Genomic DNA, 24,816 nt, shown 5'->3' with positions numbered 1-24,816 from the left:
GGTTGAAATCGCCAAGCGCATTTACAGTGGAGCTCAACTTAAGGCTCTGTTGTGCACGCACTCCCTCTGTGTTTCTGTTATTGTTGTACTTTTCACTATCCATTGCTGTTGTTGCGTTCGCAAAGCGCGTTAAACCGAACGCAACAGCCAGCGTGTTAATGTTCGCATACAATTTGGCGACAACGTTTTATCATTGTTGGTCGAAACGCTACGCTCGTTCATTATCACGTGGCTGGGCATGCCGCTGCAGCGACCTTTCCCAATTCGTGCTGGGATTACACCCTTATGCCAAAATGTTTTGGGGAATGTATGAAGTATGGAATACATGATATGTTGCCGCAAGACCTGTGTGAGGCACCCAGTGTAATATGCGCTGGAAAAGTTGTCGTTGTTAATAGCAATAAAAGTGTGTTACTATATGATCAAAGATGGTCAACATTTTCTATAGGTTAGGTTAGGTTATATGGTTGTTTCCCAGAGTCTTTTGTTTCCCTAGATAAAATATTAAAACTCCACTTATATATTCGCTAGTTCGCAGTTCGGTTGTTCTAGAAAGAGATATCCAACAAATCTTTGTCTTGATATCGCAAAGGCGGGACATTCCAAAAGAAAGTGATGAGATGATTCTACCTCGTCCTCTTCCAGGCAGCTTCTATAGAACAATCTAACAAAATCATGATCATAAAGGGTGATTTTTTAAGAGCTTGATAACTTTTTTTAAAAAAAAAACGCATAAAATCTCATCGGTTCTTTATTTGAAACGTTAGATTGGTTCATGACATTTACTTTTTGAAGATAATTTCATTTAAATGTTGACCGCGGCTGCGTCTTAGGTGGTCCATTCGGAAAGTCCAATTTTGGGCAACTTTTTCGAGCATTTCGGCCGGAATAGCCCGAATTTCTTCGGAAATGTTGTCTTCCAAAGCTGGAATAGTTGCTGGCTTATTTCTGTAGACTTTAGACTTGACGTAGCCCCACAAAAAATAGTCTAAAGGCGTTAAATCGCATGATCTTGGTGGCCAACTTACGGGTCCATTTCTTGAGATGAATTGTTCTCCGAAGTTTTCCCTCAAAATGGCCATAGAATCGCGAGCTGTGTGGCATGTAGCGCCATCTTGTTGAAACCACATGTCAACCAAGTTCAGTTCTTCCATTTTTGGCAACAAAAAGTTTGTTAGCATCGAACGATAGCGATCGCCATTCACCGTAACGTTGCGTCCAACAGCATCTTTGAAAAAATACGGTCCAATGATTCCACCAGCGTACAAACCACACCAAACAGTGCATTTTTCGGGATGCATGGGCAGTTCTTGAACGGCTTCTGGTTGCTCTTCACCCCAAATGCGGCAATTTTGCTTATTTACGTAGCCATTCAACCAGAAATGAGCCTCATCGCTGAACAAAATTTGTCGATAAAAAAGCGGATTTCACATTTCGAACCGAACACTGATTTTGGTAATAAAATTCAATGATTTGCAAGCGTTGCTCGTTAGTAAGTCTATTCATGATGAAATGTCAAAGCATACTGAGCATCTTTCTCTTTGACACCATGTCTGAAATCCCACGTGATCTGTCAAATACTAATGCATGAAAATCCTAACCTCAAAAAAATCACCCGTTATTACTGAGAGAGTTGCTCATATTTTAAATTTCTTCTAATGGCTGATGATCGCATAATCTCGATAATATATTATGTATTTCCAGTTTGGATAGAACTAAAAAGATTTTAGTATAAAGACCTGATATAGTTCGCTTACAAAATCAAAGCAAATTACGATATGCTAGTATTCGGTTCGTTATGGCAGCTTAAAACATGAAATAGTACTTCGCACTTAACTATCTAACGACCACGTACGACCCGAAATTCCTCACCAATGATCAGGGTTTTTTCATCAACAACAACTTGAGACGACTGCCTAGACCGAAATTATCGATCCTTTATCAAAGTTATCAATTTCATAGGTTTTAGAATTTACGGATATATATGTAAGCTTATTAAAGGTCAAATCTAAGTGATTTGAGATGTTTTAACGTTAGAATACAGGCCACAATTTGAAATATTAGAATGCGTTTCCAAATTGGTAATAGTTCTTCGATAAATACGACTAAAGCTCCGCGTATATTTGTGTAGGGTTCTATATTTTCGAATAACAGAAATACGATAAGTCACTTAACGAAACTCATTTCATACGAGAGCAATATTTTTTAGAGTTTTAGATGGCCTAATCCAATATGCCACTTTCAGTCTGATTATATAACTTCTTTAACAAATGTTGGCTACATTTTTGTGATCCATATCTTTTTTTCACAATATTATTTTATTCTCACATCCTTTAAATCAGCTACTGAGGACCTCAATATCAACCACAAAGCGGATTACCATACCGAAAAACGTTGTCCAACATCGAAGCACTCCAAACTTGAGCCAATCATACGCACACGACAAAATATATTGAACTGAAAGCCATATATTCACACTCGAACTGTACCACTACACCGGCAAGGCTATCAGGTCTCAGTGCAGCGACCCGTCAGGATGCTCCGGCAACACTGCCAGCGTTGGGAGACAGTTGAAGCACCTAGCTTTGGGTATCAATAACGTTATCAATAAAAAAACATGCACTACCCCATGGTGTACCTGTTGCTAGGTGGCCATGGCACTCACTGCCACTCGCGGCACCCATTCGACCGTTAACCCGCCTTTGTGACGTGAGGCATACACGTTTCCATTTCGGACGCACCCCCCTTGAAGGGAGTGTCAAGGATGTCGCTGTTCGACATATTTTTGTTATTCGATACTTGAGTTCGATTTGTTGCGGCAGTGACAAAATAGTGGCAAGAGAAGGAGGTATTGGTTGCATGTAGGTTGGAGTGGGACATGCGTGCAGTTGCGGATATGGGCATGTTGCTTATAGAGACGTGCTTGCCTGTTGTTGGCGTTGTTGCAGCACAAAATATTTATATCGACTACAGTTACATGACAAACCCACTTCCTACCTCTACGCTCCTTCACTTTTCTCACTTTTACTCATTGTTTTTTTATTGGTAGTTGTCTTAACTCGTCTCGATTTCGGCTAACAACCACTCAAATCACTCAGCATATGACATTTCAGCTATAATTTCGTAAGCTAGCATCAATGAAAACGACAACAGCAAATGAAACGGAAAGTCGGAAAAAATGTAATTTGGTTATAAATTCTACAAGGGGTGTTAGAGGAAGTGAATGGGTGGTCACCGTCCATCATACACACACACAAGCAAACAAATAAATACACTCTGACACGGGCGTTGTTGACAAATGTGGCGCAAGTTGCCGTTGAGTGACAAGCTATGTGCTTTTGCCCATGTGAGTGTGCTTACCTGTAAACACGTCCCGCACGTTCATCCATCTGGCGCTTCGTTAAGCCGAGCCCAATCTAATAGATTCGCCAGGCAATGCGATTTGGGGTCGAAATTCGTGCCGTCACTATCCCCAGCCCACACGCCTCGCACTTAAAGCGCAGCATTTTCTTTTCACTCTCAACAATATGCCTTCCGAAGTTTCCACACGTCCATGTCCATGCTGTGAGCCTGTGTGTCCATTTGACTGACTGATTGCCTGCCTGTGTGATTAACGCGAATATTGAACCCAGCGCAGTAAACCAACAAGGTAGACCGTTAACGGTGACCAGGTTGAAGTACAGTGTGGCGACTAGGGCTGACTTGTGGTTAAAAAATATGATTTAATGAATATACTGGTTTAATATTAGTGAACCATAGATGAATTTACTGTAGCCATTGACACCCCTGAACTTAACTCCAGAGGTCAAAATCTAACTCTAAAGTTCGGTATGCTCAAAGAAAATCCGACATCCGAGCATCTACTAAGCCACTTCATCAAGTTCATCAACTTTGCCACTACGTGATCCACCCAGGATTATAATCGTAAATAATTACGTTTTACTGATCGCTGGAATCAAGGTATAGATGTTTCTTGGCTTGGAACACTAGGTACTGGATGCAGTAATCTCCTCCTTTTTGAGTACATAAATAATTTTCTAATGCACTTTTTCGGGCAGTGTCACGAAAAGAAGAAAAATCGGTTATTTTAGTAACTGGACCCACTGTGTACGAACAAGCAATACAAAATACTCACTGCCTTAATTTCTGTTTGACGAAGGGCTACTTCAGATGCATTTTGTGCGACTTCTAGTAAATCGATTTATCATGTGCTCCCCAGAGAACCAGAAGAGTAAATCCATGTACAAATATAGCATGCAATATGATTGAAACTAAATGCGGTAAAGCACCAATAGCCGGTATTTAAGCCACTAACCAACTAACTAACTGACGCAGGCAGTAATACGACACTTGCTCCACCGCCTCATACCACCCAAAAGACGGAAACAGCCTACCGTGATAGGCTGGCTAAAACATTTAAAGCCGCTGGAGTACCGGTGTCTGACGGTTCGGTTGGGCCGATGAAAACCCATCAGTGGTGATTAGCCAACATTTTAGCATTTTCGATTACAGAATTTTTCCTTTTTCAATTTGTGTTTCATTTATATTTACTGCTTGTCGTGTGGAGACTCAACTCACTTTGTCACTTGGACACTCAATCTTCCATTCTTTTACTTTTTGCTGTCATAATTTTTTGCAATTTCCTGCTTGATATTTGTACTCTCTTCATTCTATTGCGTCATCGTGTTGTTGTTGTTGTTGTTGTGCTGTATTAAAAATAAAACCACAGACATATTTTCCAACTCATTTACTGCTCCTATGAAGCATCTAAAATGCAAATATCATTTTATTACCGAAGAGCTACCCACAGACACATCATCGCATAATAACAATGGTTGAAAGGAGGAACAGCAGCCGTAAAGAATGACTCTCGTTGTATTCGCTTGAGTGTGTGAGCGCTTAACGGGAAGGAAAGGATAATAAGCACGCATACAAACAATGTGAAAATGTGGGAAGACTGACAGCAGCCGCCGTGAGATAATTATTTGCTGCCACTGCTGAGTTGGCTGTGCATTGCAGCTGACTGCAGTGTGGTTGTTTGTGGCTGTGACGAACGGTGTGGGTGACAAGTGAAAACTGTGTGTGAAAAGTGTCACAGCGAAAACACAAAACCTTTTTAAGGATTAGTAGTTACACGCAGAAAAAATTTTGTAGTTGGCTTGGAAATTATGTGGAACTCTACTACTATGGGTATATTGAGGGATGTACGCTAGATAAGGGAATGAAAATAAGCACTTTGGAGATGCACTATATCCAAATAGCTATTCAGAGACAGTAGCATAGCGAGCCAGTTCTGTATAGCGGTTGGTTCTAAGATGATTCCAGAAAAATTAGCTCATATTTTTAATTTCTAAATTCTCAAAAGAGTTCCAAAAAACCGAGAGTTCTCCCAAATGGGTATTTCTGACCTACTCAATTACTATTTAATACTTCATAAAATATATGAGATTAGATTAAGTTCTAGTTGATGTTGGAATTTAATACTTCAGACACCATTAACTTAGAATTCCCTCCGAAAGAAATCTTCGAAAAGGGTAAAAAACTAATTTTCGATTATTCGAGGAAATATTGCTCCATTTTGAATGAAAAAATTAGAAAAGTTTTCACGTAATTAATCAATGCGCACATGTTTACAGTGAATATAATTAATCATCATTTCTCACAATTTCGCATTAGCAACATTATCAGCATCGTAGTTGGGTAGAATCTATGACAAAATATTTTTCGTTCAATGTATACTCGTATAATGCCTTAAAAGAATTATAACAATAAAGTATGCGAGCAGGGAATCCACAACTAGTGTGAGTATGAGTGTGTATGACGCTCGCCAACGAGAGTATATTAAGATCGAATGCTAATAAAGTTGTGTCGTCATCTCCCCGTCGCTAACCATTTCCACGCGGGATGGAAGTAAAAATTACTACACACACACGTGCATACGATAAAGAGATGATATAGTTCACTGTTCTACACTAACAATGTCTTTCTGTATATATAAGGTATCTCGTATGTTGGAAGTTGTTGGGGACTCTAACTCGTGAATTTATCAGTACTCGCATGCTTGACTATATGAGTGTGGGTTTGTGAGGGGGTGTGAGTGAGCAATGGGTGATATGGCGCCAACTTGCATAATTCAATTACATCCGATGTAGACTCATAAAACTAAATTAAAGGAAAACAAAGCGTCACGCTTCATTTATTTTTATGCGCCCGCAAAGCGAGCTTCCTATGTACTGCAGCCAGGCGACAGGCGGAGTCGGCATTGACAAATAGCAGCCAGCAGGCAGAAGCTAACCGGCCCCCTTGCTAGGAGCAGACGGCGCACCGACACACCCACACTCGCTCACAGATCAGGCATCAACGAAATTGACAGACACAGCAGAAACAGAAGCAGAAGCGGCGAAACTTATACATATATTATGGATGAGGAGCTGGAGGGCAAAGGACGAAGAGGAGGAGTGCCGTTTGTAAAGAAGGCGTCAGCCAGCCAACCAGCCAGACATCATGCCGGCGGAGCAATAGGAGTCAGCCAGCAGCTGCAATGTCTGAGGAAAAAAGTCAAATAATGGCAACGGAATAATAAACTGAAAACAAAAACAAACAGGACAAGGACCTAAGTGCAGCAGTTAAGGAGTACAACTCATATGTGAGTGTGAAAACACATATAACTATTAAATGAGTATGTTTGTGCGCGATATTGCGGGAGCGTGCCGTGAGCGTGCCAATACTCATACCTAACAGCCTCATTGCTGCCATTTGGGGCATTGAGTATGACATTCGATGGTGTCTTTATAAGTTAATAGGTTAGGCGATTGGGTGGAGTGAGATAAGATTACTCAAACTTTGGCAGTAAGTATCATTCTTGTTGACACCCGACGTTGCTGCTAAACATGAAACTCTCACACAGTCAGAACCACACACACAAGCATTACAAATGCATTGATATTGGCGAAAACAGAACGCGACACAACGCGACTTTCGATGTTTGGCAGTTTTGCCGCCGCATCGGCCTTAAATGGCTGACATTGACTGAGCCAACTGTGAGTACCCGAACTTCGGTCGTATTTTCGCACAAACCCACAGCATAGTTGCGGGAAAGAAGCGCATGGGTATGACGTTAAGTTGCCGCTTAAAAAGATTAAAAATTCGAAATTTATTTAAAAGCCAACAAGGGGCTGGAGCGGGGCAATTGCCGCGAAAGCAGCTTAATAAAAAAACCGCGAACGTCTCTGTTGCTGACGACGTTTGAAAATTGCAAAGTGACGCGAGTCGCGATAATAAAGCGGATTTTTATGTGGCTTCAAAAATTCTTCATTACAACAACGACTAAGGGGAATTATGAGTATATCTATAGAATATAGCTTACAACAACAAAATGTGCGAAAATGGTTTTATCGCCAACCCAAGAACAACAAAAAGTTTATATTTCAAATACATATCATTTTGGTTATAAGAATTATAAATCTAACCAATGGTACTTGAATTTCATCACAAAAAAACAAAAACCTCTTAGTTAAAACACAATCTCATGTCAGAGAGTGCCAGAAATATCACACAGTCACTCGTACATATAGTATGTGTACGAATACTAGTGGGCGACTATCTTAGAGTCCTACTCGTCCACACTTCCAGATGATTATCAAATTAAACCACATAGTGGGAGAAACTTAGTTCCTTTCTACTTCCAGATCACTGCATCGCCTATTCAATCAGAAATGTTAAACATAAAAAATCAGTAAATTTACCAATAGATAGATCTTTTATAGATATTGGATGAAACCATATGACGAGGTGAATTTATCTCACAATTTTCTCGTTAGGTTGCACATATGTATGTAGAAGACTCTAACTTCTTCAATTTACAATCATAAGAATCATAAAACCTATGGATATATGTTATGCAGATACGAAGGAGGAGGATTTGTAATCTTTGTAGATATCTCAGCCCTTTGCAAGTTTTACATATTCGCTATTCATTTCCTATTTGAGGCTTTTCATAATCTTAGCATTACTACAAACGATAGATCAGAGGAAGGTATTGATATATGTTCGTTGAAAATTTACCAAAATTGGAACAACACATACATACTTTACTTAGAACACAATCCTCCGAAAATCCTCTACTTCGATCCTTTCACAAAAATTTCAAAAATAACGGTAATTTACCATTTTTTAAATATTTATTCACGCAGCAGTCCCCATTCGACTGGCATGCTAGCGCTGTCGAAACACTTCCCAAACTCGATTTTTGTGAGCGTTTGACAAACGAAAATCGCCAAACTCATAACCTCGTCGAACCTTAGCGACGCCTACAGACAAAAAAAAACAATGTCAACATAATAAAAAAATATATTAAATTTTAGGGTTTCCGTTAACTCACCACGCCACTCACCAGATGGTAAGCGATACCTAGACCAAACGTATAAGCATAGAAACACTAGATGCATTTTCAAATCGATGAAACCAACAAAGTTTATAGAGGTCTGCTAACAGAAACTAAGCTAAGGGATCATATAAGCAGTCCATACCAGGTGAATTTATCATGTAATATTATTGCATTTGGTGATTTGAGGAATCTTTTCGGTTGGATATGCTGTACCAAGTCGAGTGAATCCAGTCGTGATGTAACGAAGCATGGACTGAGTTACCCATCCAACACTTACAAATAAACCTCTAGCAATAATAAGAAATAATAATTTATTACAAATGTTACAAATATTAGCTACCTGCTTTTACATCTTCTTCTCCACCAAAAAAATCTTGAGCAGTTAAAGAAAAAATATGCTACTTAACGGCTTTTGATGAGTTTCCTCCGAAGTTATGCGACGAAAGTTCCACGAGCGCGCACAAAAACTATTTAGAGACGCAACGCAGTAAAAGTTCAATTCAATTATGCATTATTTCCTTTTATGGGCACACATACTCGCCATAAACTCGAGAAGAAAATAATAAAAAATGCGCGTATGCGCTTTGTGAATGCTCAGTCAATAAAAACGAACGAGTTGACGACATATGACAAATGCCATTACTGGACAATGTGAGCAATTGAGTTGGGAAGCAATTGACGTCCGCCCACCGATACAATGGCGAATACCACCACAAGCATATGCGAGTATGTGCGCTCAAGCATTTCTGAAATTCTTAGATATTTGACTAGAAGTTATTAAAGTAGAAGCGCACTTGCAAACACACATTCATTTCGCGAACTCGAGTCTGTGTTTTGTGTGCGCGTTGTTGCCGCCATCAATGCGGATGCGATTTCTGCAAACTCATGCGCATTAAGTCGCAGATGACAAGGCGCGAAAAGTTGGCACATAAAGACGCCTACTAGAGAAACGGACTCGCTAACAGACTAAGAGACTAAAGGACGGACTGTCCGGCGGGCCGACGTACAATGACTGTCGACTCGCGGTCGGTTGTTGCGAGCGACGAATTTGAATGTATGCCAAGAGTAAAGTGTTGGCGCATTATTATCTTTAGAACTTCATAAGTCGGGGCGATGCTCCTTTACCAGAGATGCTGGCTCTACCAATCCGCAGACTTTGTCTACTCGACTACGATGCGACTTCGGCTAGCTGACAGGCCATAACAAGCGCGACAAGCTGTGCCAAACGGCAAGAGGCAAGCGTCAAGTAACAACAATAATAATAATAACAGTGAAGACACATACACACAGGCAGATGTGGCATACAACATCCAGAGTTGATTACACGCAAGCTGAGCGCAAAGAAAGCGAAAAGTAATATTGTTAGCGTGCGCACTTAAATAACGGTATAAAATTATAATTTGTGTAAAAAATGGAAAAATTCTTTCGCAGGCGATGGAAAGTTAATTTTGTGATATGCAATATGAGTTTTGGCTCATGCTCACGCTCACGAGAGCGTGCGTATGCGTGTGTGCTTGCACGCTTGTGTGGTGCTAAAATTTAATTTGTTTGTGCGTCGATTGTGCGTTTGTTCAAATGTGTGCGCTGCGCATGTTTGCCATATCATTTTTGGCTTTATCACGCTCTGGCACCATTGCCAGCAATTATAATTTTCAACAAGCGAACAACAACAACAATGATGGAGCGCGCCGCGATAATTGGAAAATCGTTGCTGCACCACCAACGAAGCAACTCATTTTGGCGCACCGCCAACAAACAAATAAAATTATCAACGAACTTGTGATAGCAGTCAGCGGGGTAAAGTATCTGCGCGGCAATTCAGCTGCGTGTGATCAATGTTCAACGAGTTAGTGTGACCCAAGGCGACAGTCATCTAGTCGTTGTAGGCAGGATAGAGCCACCGGAAACATACAACTGCCACTCATTCTTGTAAAAAGTCGGAGTACATAAATTCTATAAAATTAATGTTACAAGAATATCTATATATATGTATATGTGGCAATTATCAGTTGCATTTCTCAGCAGCCGTTGCCAAACTGTTGATGAACAACCAAAGACAGTGTCTGCCTAAGCAAGCCATAAACAGTTTTTCAACATGTGTGCGAAAATACCGTAATTAATGCTCACAAGTAGGAAGAAATTTGTAAGCAAGACATATATACATATGTACGAGGTGTGTTCAAAAAACAACGGGAATTTTCGTTAATTGAAAAAATTACAAATTTTGTCGCCTTCGAAATAGTCTCCTTTCGATATTTTGTTCTTATGCCAGCGCTTCTACCAATCGTCGCAACACTTTTCAAACTCATTATTCACTACAAATTTTGTAGATATTTCCGATTAAACATTCTTAGTAAGTGACAACCCTATTCGAAAATATTTAAATATTGCTCAGAGTTTGGCTTTGGCATCGTATATTCTACTCATTTTCTAATTGCCACAGAATTAACATCCAATACGAATACAACTATTGATCCCATACGTATACATATATTTATACCCTATACAAAAACATTCAAAAGTTTTACTCATTAATACTCATTGAAGTGAAAATAAATGTGTGTTCGTGTCAATTTTGCTAATTGTAATTGTTTTCTATTTTATTTCATTGGCATAGAAGCGAAATATTCAAAACATATTTTTGCTAACGCCCATTGTAATGACAGCGTCGCATTATGTAATCTCATTACAACAAAAACAAAAACGATAATTTCCAAAAATTCATATACTACTAATTATCACATGACATGGCTGCGCATAGCACTGCTTTATAATTAGTAAACATGTGTTTCTGCTATTCGAGTGAATAAGCAAATATGAAAAATGCAAAATGTGATTTTGTTGCAAATATAGACAATTCTACATTTTTGCGAAGCTCATACAATGTTTGGGTAATTAGTGAGTCTCTTTTTTTGTAGGGGAATGTCAAATGCAGATGCTCCGACAAAGAATGAAAACTATTAATTGACATTCACATTCAAGACGAGAGATAATCATAGTTGGAAGCTCAGTTATTACAAAAGAACACAACAAAAAAAAAATAAATTACAACAATGTGTGAATTTTAAGAAGGAGATTCCATAGCGGGCACACTCATTTCCTCGAATATTTTCCCTATAAGGCCGACATCTTAACACAAACCGTTTGCCTAAATATACCTCAAGCTTCTCAATAATTTGTTAATCAAAAATAAATGCAGATATCGGAATAAAATAAAAGTACAATTTGGTCGTGGTCAATGACCCTTGACAGGAGTTTCTTAACCTTTTGGCCGATGCCAAATACCCTTGACAGGAGTTTGTTTACCTTTTTGCCGAAGTCAATGACCTTTGGCCGGGGTTTGTTTAACTTTTAGGTGAGGTCAATGACCTTTGGATTGGGTTTTTTGACATTTTGGTCTAGGTTTATTATAATTATGGATTGTATATTGAATTGAATTGTTTAATTACTATTTCAATAGAGTTTTATATTTAAATATATTTGTGATAAAGGCTTTCTTTGGGGTAATTTCGATTTTTGTGCGAAGATAAGGAAATATTGGTGAACAGTTGGACTTTCGGGATCCCGAAATTTCGGGATTATGGTATGCCGATTGTTAAAAATGAAGAAAAGAAAAATATTTACTATTTAAGTGAGTAATTTCAATGTTTGTACGATGGTAAGAAACAGTTTTATTAACAGTAATATTTTTGGGATCCCGAAATTTCGGGATTATGAACTTCAAATGCATTCAATATATATTTCTACCATCAATTCCATCAAAATTTCTTATTTTCAGGCATATGTATGAAGAACAAAGTACATTTCTAAATTGCAGAAATGACAAACAGTGAACTTAAGCAACTGCGCATAAGTTAGAGATAAGTCTCTAATTTACTTCCATTTACAAGCAATCAAGATAACTTCAAACTCTACTCTCATCTCTAACATATGCGCACACATTAATGCCGTAAGTGCAGTTATTGTGATATTTTTTCACTTCAAACACAATTGCATTATCCTCGAAAGCCTTAAAGGCACTCAGGATTAAACGATTATGCTGCAGTATTTCACGGTTTTTCTGCATCCATACAACGCTACAAAGCAAACATTGGCCAGCAACGGAAAAAAGAGAGCAAGGCAAAGCAAAGATAAAGAGTATTCATTGAAAAAACATTTGCGAAATTAAGTAGACAAACGTTGGCTGTGAAAATCTCCGCAGGAAATGCACAAATGCCAAGTGAATGGTCCTGAAAGGACACAAACGCGCGCCGACATTTATTCCCGCAATCGCTTGAGCGTAAAAGACGTTGATATTACATAAGAAGTTATCGTACACAAAGAGAAAATCTCAAATTAATAATTCATAGTGTGTGCTTTGGGGCTGTGATTGTGTGTCCGTGGAGCAGCGCCACTCTACAATTATAAGTGCTCTATGCCGCTGAAAGGTTTTCTTTTGCGTCGCTGCTACTCTGCTTCCTCCCCTCCTTCCTCGGTGCGCCCTGCAAGCGGTCGAACGTTTTGGCCGTTATTGCAGTCGGAAATTATCACGCAGACACTGTTATTCCAACAAACAATGTTGCAGGCATATATGCGTGTATGTGTGAGTGTGTTTGTGTAGACGATGGAGCGCGCCAGCTGGCCGCCTCATTATAAGCATGTCCGAACAACTTGTAAGTGCTCGCCCCACACTCAACGCTCCCACCGCCGCTGTTAACTGTTGCTGCCGTTGTTATTTTGCCAGCATGATTGTCCTTCGTATTATGTTTTCGTTATTCTCTGTCTGTTGTGCACTTTTTTGTTGTCCTCTTTTATGTTCAGCTTTTTGTTGCATTCCACTTGTGTACGTACATATCTTGTTGTTGTTGTGCATGTATGTTGGGGAGCGTTTTGTTAACCAATGTCCATTGTTCTGTGTCGTTTTATAATGACGAAATATGGCAAGCTGTTGCCCTAGACTCCAATGTGTTTAACAGGGCAGCGCTTCAGTGGGCCAAGTGTGAAGTAAAATTATTCATGTAACGGTCAACCCTCAAAGCTCAGATTAAGATAAAATAATAAAGCTTATAGTTTAAAGAAATGTAGCTTTCCGGTTATACAACTGGAACGAAATACGAAGTTTTGCTCAAAAAATGTGAAAATCGAAAAAGACCGTACCAGCAAATTGAGCCTTTCTCTTGATGAATTAATTTTAATTTCCAATTTTAGGAGTTTTCTGGTTTGACAAATGATTGTCATTCCAAGTGTAACCTCTATATTAGAGATCTGCTATAGGACCTAACCTAATTATAACTTTCATATCAGATTACATAATTTGAAAAGGAAAACTAACATATTTTGTTGTGAAATACAGGAAGAGAAAAATAAAACCAGAATTTAAGTTACTAGTGTCCAATATCAACCGAAATTATTTGAGGAAAAATATTCGATAACATTAAGTGAAAGTGAAAGAACTAGACGAGCTTTTAAAATATAAGCTTGAGGACTTTTGATATATTTTTTTTAATAATTTGTTTTTTATAATTTACTATGAAATTTTTTAGCTTTATCCCACTGTATAACAAGGGAATGCTAACCCACGTTTCCAGACCTCCTCCGCGGTCAGTATCTAGTACAGTTATTTGGTTGGCCTGCTGCTACGTGTCGTGTCTGGCCAGCTTGGGCAATTTGTTTACCGGCTTCTGTTTTTCAACTTATCGCCGCTGCTCCCCGCCCGCCGCCATTGCACTTTCCGCACGTACATTTCTTCTATGTTTTCTTCTTTTTTCGGAGGCAAGGAACTGTGTTCTTTTACACACTTCTAAGGCTTGTGTGGACACCACTTGCAAGATAATAGCTCTACTTATAGGTTGTTCTATACAAATTCACATACAAAGAAGTGCTGTGAGTGCCCACTCAGCTACAAATAGAGCGAGATTTGGTCACGTGTCCGTTTTGTTTACATTGCGCATTAAAGGATTTCATTTCTTCTTCTGCCGGCGACGCCAATGTAAGTGTGATAGTGCGAAAAAGTGCGCACGGGGAATTGCAGATGTGACAACAATGCTTGGCATTATTTCGATTACAAATATGTAGGCTAAGTGTTCGCATTTACTTCTCCGTTTTCGTCGTATAGTCGGTAATACCCCGTGATTCTGATTGCATTGCGCGATTGTTGCAGTTAAGTGCATTTGAGGTATTACCAATAATTAGACATTGGTTCGAAACTCATTAATTTGAGTGGGGTACTGGACCCAATTTTTTCAGACTTGGAATTTGCAAGTTTTATAATTTTAATTAGTTTTGGAACACTTTTAAAAGTATTGCTTTTTGTTTTCATAAATATTCATTGTTGCCAACCCAAATATTTTACTTACAACTATAAGTAACAAGTTAGCTTTAATTCAACAATAGTGAAGCAATAGTTTATTAAAAATAAAAATAAAATAATGCGATTAAGGTTGCCGCTGTAGAAAAAATATTTGTTTTTTGGTGGATCTTAATAAATGTATCATTAACTTATTTATCCAAATTCCATCTGGTTTTAACTAGTTCCTAAGTAGCTACAAAATATACAGTAATAAAGTGGGTTTTATAAAATTTTCCAATTATTTTCCGCAGGACAAGAGTAAATATACATGCATGCACTTATAATAAAATATTTATTTTAAAGACGACAGGACAATGCTCTGGCTACCCTTTATTTTTTTTTTTTTGTGTTTTTTATAAGTCAACAAAATTTCAACCATCACAAGCGAATAAGCGGACGATGAGTTGTAGAATGTGCAGCATAGACATAGCGCGGATTCTTCGGGTATGGCTGGCGTAAGATTTGGTGTAAATTTTCACACTTGCGTGTCTTGCCGCCTGCCACACGAGCACACAAACGCCAGCCAATGCAGCGGAGACTCCTATTACTAGTTATACCCGAACTATGCAATGCAATCTGAGCCGCTGGCAGGCGTAAGCGTATGTGCAAACATAACAACTACAGCAACAATAACAATGACAAAGGCGTCAGCTTACAAATGCGAAAGTAAATAACAACAACGTGTCTACTTTCCATTAATATTTCCAAACACTTATTTGCACACCAACAAGAAAACGTAGATGGTTGGGAGAGGATGTGGCAATAGGTAGCAGCACGGGATGAGAAACAGGAGTTGCAGCGGTCAGGTGTTGTTGTTCTGACGCTTGATAAGCCTGCTGCACCGGAAGGGATCATTAAGTGGGTGTGAAAAGTGTACCGCATCACACGGCGCCCACACCACGGTCACATTGCATATATAACACTCGTGCCACAAATTTTCTCACTCATCGTCCATTTGTACTCGTTTTGCAGTTAATATGTTTGGGTGGCTGAGCGCAGATTAGTGGCCTGTTATCACGAAAAAAATGCACTGCCACATGGTTGCTGTTGTTGTTGTTGTATATGTTGTAAGTTCGCAAAAAGCATACACGGATTAACACATACATATATACACTCACTACTACCGCAGACTAACCCCAATCCACCCACAGTAGTTCATATTTGCTCAGAAGTATTTAATTTTTCACACCCTGTAATGGTTTGATAGAGTTGCTAGCAAGCTGCCACAGACAACTTGGCGATATGAGACGGGCAACTTGTTAGGGTTGCACTGCTGCACGTCATTGCGGCTGATTAGCAGCGACTAAGCAAGGCATCATCTCAAATACAGAGTGAGCGAGGCACGGTGGTTTATTTTGAAAGGTGAGATGGGGAAAATAATATTCGAACGAATTGTATAAATTTTGCCGAGTAGACTTGTGATTTTCAATGAGGCAATATTTTTTTAGGATTCGGTCTTTTCGGCAAAAAAGTAGCCGAAAATTGAGCATCTTATATATAACATAGCCTTACGCGCACTACAATTTGGTTTCGCGCCGAAATGTAGGCAACATTTTTCATTACATGCCATATATAATAGTACACTCTTCGACGTAAATACTAATTCCTTTGTTGTGTAGATGATTAGAGTAAACAAACGCGATCGTGTTCAGAAAGCAAAATTTATAATTTTTTTTCAATAGAATAGATTTTATAAAACTAATTACTTTCCTTCAAACACTGTAACCGAACATCAATAACTTAGTTTCGTGTGCTATCTCTAATATTCCTGCATATGCACGTAGCATTTACCGCCACTACTTGCATAATTGCCTTACTGTTGTTGTTGTAGTTGTTGCTATTGTTAGCAGATGACGACTTTCATTGATTGCACACGCGAGCAAATCGCAATTTTATCGCCACCAATTACCTCAGCGTGGGCGGATAACCCAACGACCCACAGACCCACTCACAGCATTAAACACACATACAAATTTGTTTAATACATATGTAAATAGTCGACATGATTATTCCATATTTAAATGTATGTACATATTTGCAATTCCTGCAACCGGCTAACACGTGCGTGAATTGTAAACAAAATACTTGGCAGTGCACAGCCCCCGGGCGCAATGGATATCCCCTGACACACATATATTCTTATCGCTCATTACATAGTTCAGCTTTATTTCCTGTAGTGTTTTCTATAGAAAAGTTCATATATTTTTCTGCTTTATCCTCACCTTATGCCTACCACCACTATTTTGTGCACAAATGGATTTTATATGATTGCAAATCTATACGATATATATTTTATAAATGCATATATGTCTGAGTGTATGAGTTCATGCGCCATTGTTTATTTGAACTGCACTTGTCGCACTTCTCACCCTCGTCATTGGCACACCACCACCATTCACAGAACAATCTGTTGATGTCAACATTGCAAAGCCCAATACTCAATCAAAATCTGTTCAACTACCGGCTCACCAATGATGAACATATTTGTATGTATGTTTGTATGTGTGTTTCCTTGTTCTTTTCATGTTGTTGCTGGTGTTGTTTATGCTGTGCGCAGTGCATGGCGTGAGTTTCAACGCCAAGTATATCATCGCCAGCAACCACCCCCTCCCACTTCGCAGTGTGACATCTGAAGTGCTTATGTACGCTCGGCTTTTCCGATTTATTGCGTGCAAATCAATAATGAAGCGGCAAGTAGATGAGCAAACAGCAACACGAGTAAATAGCGCTTAAGAAGTAAAAGGAATTGGTTCAGATTAAAAATATTTCACTCGGAAATTGAAAGTGTGAAATTACTTTCAAAGTGGATAAAGAAGGGATGTGGGTTAGTCGTAACTAGGCCAGTCGTGTGCTTTAATGTTCAATTTCCTGACGTGATTTCTGAAGTGGGTTTTTATTGTTTACGATATTTCTGCGAAGAGTTTTAGTGTTTTAATACTCTATAATTGACTGACTAATCTAAATAAGGCAATATCGAAATAGCGAGGGAAATTTTACCTCGAAAATACCTGGTTGTTGGCATATACATACATATTGTGTGTAGATCAGCTTTTCAAGACCTTGACTATGTGAGTACCATCGATGGTTGTTATACAAATTTGATTCTGACTAACTTAGTTAGTCGAGTTTCTTCTGGATTATGTGTAGAAAAAAATTAAAATTAAAATAATCGGGTTCCAAAGGTCTAATAGATCAAGTTTCTTCTGGTTTTTGTCGAGATGGAGAGTTCTACCAAAAATTTATCGGGTTCCAAAGGTCTGATAGATCAAGTTTCTTCTATTGGTTTTTAGGATGAGAGAGTTCCACCAAAAATGAATCGAGTCTCATTGGTCTGATAGATAAAGTCCCGTTTGGAGATTTGGAAATTATTACAATTTTATCGATTTCCGAATCAGTTTTAAAAACGCACTTAAGGATTGATAATTACAATTAATTATATACATAAATAAAATATATGTATTTAATATTTACAAATTAAATATTTAAAGCTGAAGTGTTTCACCGAAAAATTCACTTAGCTATCAAAGCTTTCCACTCAACTTTAGCGAATTAAAAACAATCGTTTTTATTACTTATCCCGTTAGTTTGCATAAACATGCTTTAATAAGTGAATGTTGGTATCTGAAAAATGTGCAAAAACTCACATTTCCATTTTTTATGGAATAAATTAATCGAAGCATACTGCTATGTCCATTATGATGACGCGGCAACAACTTTTGTGCATTTCACTCTTGCAAAAACAAAATGGCGAAAATATTAAACGTCATTCATAATAAAAATAATAATCTGCAGCATATTTTAATAATAGCTGCACTTTTGTTTAAAAAAAAAAACAATTGATCTTTAGCTATTAGCCTTAACCTATATTTATATATTTTTCATTTTTTTAATTTTGTTAGAATTGAATGTACACTATTATAGTACTGAGTATTCTCAAACATTATGAAACTATCGTTAGGACCTAGTTTCCTTTAAAGTTTCCTACTTAGTTTTATAAACTAGGAGTACTTTAAATAATCGATGTGGTGAGTAGGACAGCTGTAGACATCTGTTCAAAGTATTGTAATCTCTTGATGTAATATGGGTGTGATCTATATTGTGCTCTCTTAACCTCAACCTTAAAAAAAGACAAAACAAAATTTTAAATTATGTTTCAATATATTTTATTGAGAAAAGCTATTTAATATTGAAAACCATTTTCCAAACTTCAAAATCGATTAAAATACAATAATTATATTCTAGTCACAGTTTATACGAGAAGAAACTTAAAATAGATTTTAGCCAAAGTGTAATATTTATTTTCTACAAATCCGTATGCACAGTATGATTAGAAAGTTACACAAACCCTTGTCACAGAAAAAAAAATTCATTTATTACGGTCTTGTAATCCCTTGGAAAATACACTTGACGACTTATAAATACGCTTTTAATTTGGACGGCATAAATTTAAAATAAAAATAGCAAAAAAGAAAAATAGACCGTACAAATGAGCGCCAAACTGATTTACGAAGAGCCGAAAAAAGGTATTAAAAACCCAGCACGGATTTAACACATTCCAAATAATCAACCTTATTCGTTGCTATTTGCATTTTTTTTTGTTTTTACTTTCCGAAAAGCAAATTATAACAACTTCGGCGGACAACATGTCCGGCCGCTCATCTCAGCTGGTGTAGGCTGCTGCCTAATATGCGACAGATTTTAATTTTGCGGAGGAGGAGACAGGGTCAGATGTGGAGCAGATTTTATGCTCGAAGGAGCTGTTAGCAATGCTATTTGTTTTTACGCTCTATTGGTTTTATGCTATAACGGGTTTTTCTGAATTTTTGTTGTTTTTGTAGCACACACCAATCGACCGACCGACTGCTGCTTCTGCTGCTGACACGCTGCTAAATTAATTAAACTTCTTCAATTTTAATTTAGTACTTCTCGACACCGGTAACGCAGCAGCGCACCATACTGCCCACGGTAGCGGTGAGAGCAAAGCAACAACTACAACAACAGTAACATCATGCATACAAAAAAAAGTACAAAATAACGGTTGCTATAGCGCAAACTTAATGATAAGAACAACATGAGAATGTAACAGAAATTAAAAAGAGAAATAATCACTTAAGAAGTTAAAAGTGTTGATTGGAAACGAAGCGTGGAGAAGGCGACGGGGGCTAAATGCGTAGCACGCAAATGCAAAAAATGGAGTGAGCGATCGATGCGACGAGTTACAGCAGTAAACTTTTTTTTTTGGAACCCTGACCCTCATTGCCAATTTGCCCAGACCCCAACACACAGAATTCTGGCACCGAAGTTATTTCATTAAAATTTTAATTGACGGACATTTTCCGGCAAATCAACTCAAGCGAACGTGCGACAGTCGCAAAGGCGATAAGTGTGGTACAAGAGCTGCTGAAAGCCAGCCAGCCAATAGCAGTAGTGCAAAGAGAAAATTAGAGGCAATGGACGGTGGAAAAGTTTTCGTCACCAATTTTCAAGGAAATTGCCAGTTTTGATGTACTTTTTTTTCCTTTCAACTTGTTTCACTTTTTTTGTTTAGTGCATAATTTTTTATTTCGAATTACTCGCAGGGTTGTGCTGAAAAATTGTCACTAATAATATATGGTTTTGAAAAATTCACTAAAAAGTCAGCGGAGGCCGATGGGAAGGAAATGTAAAGTGCCAGCAGAAGAAAAGCAAAAGTGATTTAGATGAAATGAATGAATATTTACGAGCTCGCCGCGCTAAGAAAGTAGCTGACAGAGCAAAACGATTTCGTGTAGTTACAACCATTCGGAACTTAAAAGGCGGCATGCAAGCGTAGACAAGCTGATTAAAGAACTGAAGGACATTAACATGTGCAGGAGTGTCAACTGAGTCATTTAGCAGAAAACTGACTGAGGTGCGCTATGTAGCGCAGTAAGGAATAAAATAGTTTGAATATTGTTAGGGCGGCGGCATTAAGCAAACTTGCAACACGGTTGGTAAACACAAAGGTGGTGCGCTGCAGAGTAGAGTAGGTGTTTGACAAGACAGCAAGCAAGGAAATATCTGATAATAATATTGCGCGACCACAATGAACTCACAAAGACAGCTGCTAAAAAGCACATACGCGCCTTCCTCCGTGCACCAGAAATCTATAGACGACTGCATGACATAGCATTTGCGGAAAGTACTTAAAAATTACTTGCGGTTACTTGCCACCTGCAATAGTCAAGCGCCAAGTGCTATGCATTCGTCGCGCACAAAACTCTCACCATATAAAACCGTAAGAAGCACGCCTTTTACCGAGGCACGCACGCCAGTCCGCCGTCGGCAACGCGCCTTGCCCCAGGCACTCAAACTGGTCGCACTGCATAAATACAAAGCGAAGAAGCAACAGCAGCAACAATGAAGTCCCTCCGCGAACCCTCAATCCCTTAAAACACCTGCAACCCAATGGAATAATAAAAGCGAATGAAAAAAATCTCCGAGGAAAATCAACAAAAGCTCCAAACAATAGCAAAAAATGCGCAACAGTTGCATTTATGGAGCGTCAACAACAAAAGCAACAATAACCAGCAGCAGTTACGTCAACAGCGCTGCTACCAAGCTGAGTTCAGTACTCAACACAAGTTTGCTCAACTATCGGCGGATTCTTGCTGCTATTGTTGGGGTTTGTCGACAGCTGTAAATGTTGAACCGAAATGAGCAAAGTGAAAACCATGGAAGCGTAACGTTGCATTAGATTGGCTTATAAGTGTGTGTGTGAGTATGTAGCGATAAGAGTCACTGTGGAGCAAGGCAGTCTCTCCTATCAAGAGCATTGCCAGCTGTAACACTTGGTTGATAGCAACGCCAAACACCGCAAAGCTAACACAAACAAATTGTTAATTATGAGGTTAGACTGGATAGACTTATTGGGTTATCTAGTAATGAATAACCTCAGCTGAATTGTAAATGTTTCCTGCGTGTGATAGAGAGTATAATACTTTAGGCTTTTAAGTATTGTATAAATAGCTCATAAAGTGTCTTATCGGACAGCGATCCCACTAAATTAAGCCACTACATGTTAATTGATTCGAAGAACATCTCTCGAAGTTTTTACGAAACCAATAAATCCCAATAAAATCTTCCAAAACATGTGTTCAATAGTATGTTATAATATTCTACCAGAAGGCAGTGGTAACCCCTGATTTACTTTATTAAAACGAAATAAACGGCATGTGATTTTTATACATCCTTCTGTTATGAGTAGGAGTAAAAAGAGAAAATAATTGTTGTTTAAAGACAGATCTTCACAAAGAATAGAATTACAATGTCGCTTAAGGATAATCTCATCCCTGGGCTTTTTGAGCACTAAAAAACAACAGTATTTTTGAGAAGATTAACGAAATATCAATATCAATGTTTCGCATATTTAACTGTCTTCAGCAGAATTCATTTAAAAACAAAGAATTAGAAAGGACCACTCCAATCATTTCGAGGAAAAGATAAAGCAAACACCAAGAATATTGGTAAAGACTGAAGACGAAAATATAAGTACACTAGAATAAGATACAATATGAGAAACAGAAAAACCAACTACACAAGTGATAACACCGTAAGAATTAACACATTTACGTATTTAGTTTATGAATCCACAATAGTAGTCTCTCCACTGCCGACTTCTCGGAAGTCAACTGCAGCGCTGTGAAGCAGCAGGCATTCGACCACATTGCAGGCGTCAGATGCAACCCGAGAAAATAGTGGCAACAGCAGCTTCAGCAGCTTATATTGGTCAGCAAATGGGCACATGCTGACTGTCGGTGACGGCTCAACTGACTAGCCAACAGCATAACGCCGCCACAGACGTGCCAATTGACAACACTTTCGACCGAATGAGAGCTTTGCTGGCAGCAACAAACGAAGATTCGTAAGTATATATTAGTGTGCTTGTAAGGCCCATTAATGTCCTAGTGACATGCGTCCTGCAGTCGCCATATGCGCGTCGCACACTCTATGTCCGTGTGGGTGTACGAGCTGTTATAGATTCAAAGGAATGCCAAACAAATACTATGTGCTCTTTGTTGTCCTTTATGTTTAGCTCATTTGTATTGTGTGCTCTCGCCAAAATGGCAAACCGTGACTCTCTGTTTGTGCAGAGACCGGCGTGCGCGGCGCATGTGCCCACACGAGGCGCAGGAGAAATGTTATTAGTTTAGCGTCTACGCTTCCTGGGGTGTTAGAGAACGCGCGACGGGCGACGATACACTGTGGTGGCTTTCCTTATGTAAACAATTTGTGTGAAAGCCAAAACTCAACATTTTGTAAATGGATATCCTGTCGAGCTGTTAGCCTTCTCAGTTCGGTTTCAGTCGTTCTTTAGCAATCGCGTTGAGCGGTAGACGGTGCGCTGGTGAACCAAAAGCGCAACACGGTAGAAAGTAGCTAACCGCTAAAGCAAGCAAATGAACAAGAGGAAGAAAACGTTGTGTGTTTGTAACTGAGTGACAGAAAACGAAGAAGAATAAGAGAACGCAACAAAAGTGCCGATGTTTCCACAACTCCAAATATCAACACTCCACACTAATGTTACTATGCTGAATCTCTAACTTCATGCGCTGCTCTTTTCAGTCCGTAGATAATCTTCCCAGTCCTAAAACAAATTCTTTAATTTCCGGTCGCACGTTCGCCACTCGTCTCGAGGCGGTTTGAAGTGGACGCTGTAACAAACGCGTACATAGTCGGTGCGCGTGTGTGTTTTGTTTATCCGCGTCGCGTCGTGCCGCTCCCGCAAGCCTGCCTATTCAGCGGTTTCACTTAGTGACGTGTATTCTTCGCAACGCTGTTGCTGTCAGTGTCAGCATTGGTAAACCTTTGTGTACGCGTTGTGTTTTCAAAATCCTATTACAAAAACAAACAATCAACGGCTTAACGCAAAATAATAAAAAAGTGAGAATAAAAAGTAACAGCGAACGCTGGACGCGGATCCAACCTTGGTATCCTTAAGTCATACAAATTGCAATTAAACGGAGCAAAAAATTTAATCCTCTTAAAGTGTTTATGCTCAAGTTAAAGTATTATTGTAAAAAGTACAGATAAGTGTATATTCGTAGTCATTACGTAAAACGCATACGAAAAGCGCTGCGCTGTAATCAGAATCCGCGTTGCCGAACAAGTGCTTTGTAACTATACCTGTCCGAAAGTGTAGCCAACAAAGCGCGCTGCTATCACGCGAGCATATTAAGCAGTTGTCAAGCGCGCACACCATTACTAACACAAAAACTGCACAACAACAACGACAGTATACTACAAACCAATCTCACTAACTATTTTCTAACTAACGACGCGCAGGAATCCGCGTAAAGCGCGCGCCTTCATTAGCAACGCGCGACCGTGTTACGCGTAAGCAAAGTGGCGGAGGCGTCGCTGCTCACGCCTCATTAAAGTGTCATAAAAAGTTTCTGTTGTCATACTGTTACTGTGGTTTTAACCACAACAATAACAAAAGTGATAACAAATGCGCGAAGCAAGAAAAACGAAAAGTTGACGCCGCGCGCTAACAATAGTAGATTATTAAAAGGATTAGAAGAGTGCTGAAAGTCTGCGCGCACAATGCTTTGGTCGCGCGGCATGCAAAATGACACTAACAAGCAGCGGATGCCTTTGTTTCTACCAACTACGTTGAAATTGTACAATTGTGAGTGTGCGTGTTGATGGCGTCGCGCTAGAACAGGCGTCGGTCGCAACGCAAAGGAGCGTCGCTAAGGCTAGTTGAAATATTATCCTGTGCTAAAATGCTAAAAGTGCAAAATCACCGGGATAAGTGTGCTTAAGCGACAGCAACATTATAATAACAACAACAACAAAAGTGAGTAGATACAAAGTAAAAAAGAATTCCTTTAACTATATTGCGCGTACGTCGCTGCCTTAACTTAACCAAACCCCAAACGTGCAACTCTCAAGTCTTCATATCTTTTGTGTGTGCGCCTCCGCTTTCAACAGTTACTTTGTTACGTTAATCCTTAGGTCCCAGTTATACAGTTATTGTGTCTGTCTGTGCGCGCTGTGAACAAAAGAACGTAGCGCCACGCAGCCACATATACACATGTAAAAATCTACTAGAATTCAAGTGTGTGAAATCGTGCGCGTT

The 24,816-nt window shown here is 39.0% G+C and overlaps 1 protein-coding gene across 2 annotated transcripts in view; it reads left to right on the top strand.

Moving 5' to 3' along the window:
* Positions 1 to 23,019: 23,019 nt before the first annotated feature.
* Positions 23,020 to 24,816, top strand: part of LOC105212196 (tyrosine-protein kinase RYK) — a 74,167-nt gene continuing 72,370 nt past the window's right edge. The window contains exon 1 of one of the 2 annotated variants that reach the window (XM_054234194.1): positions 23,020 to 24,534. The gene's annotated coding sequence lies outside the window, so the exon portion shown is untranslated. The remainder of the gene's footprint in view (positions 24,535 to 24,816) is intronic. The other variant, XM_054234193.1, reaches the window with a different exon arrangement.

This window comes from Zeugodacus cucurbitae, chromosome 6 (genome assembly GCF_028554725.1).
Source record: "Zeugodacus cucurbitae isolate PBARC_wt_2022May chromosome 6, idZeuCucr1.2, whole genome shotgun sequence".
In the NCBI taxonomy this organism is placed as follows: domain Eukaryota; kingdom Metazoa; phylum Arthropoda; class Insecta; order Diptera; family Tephritidae; genus Zeugodacus; species Zeugodacus cucurbitae.
Note: the sequence above shows the minus strand (reverse complement) of the source record. Positions and strands in the feature narration are given on the sequence as shown.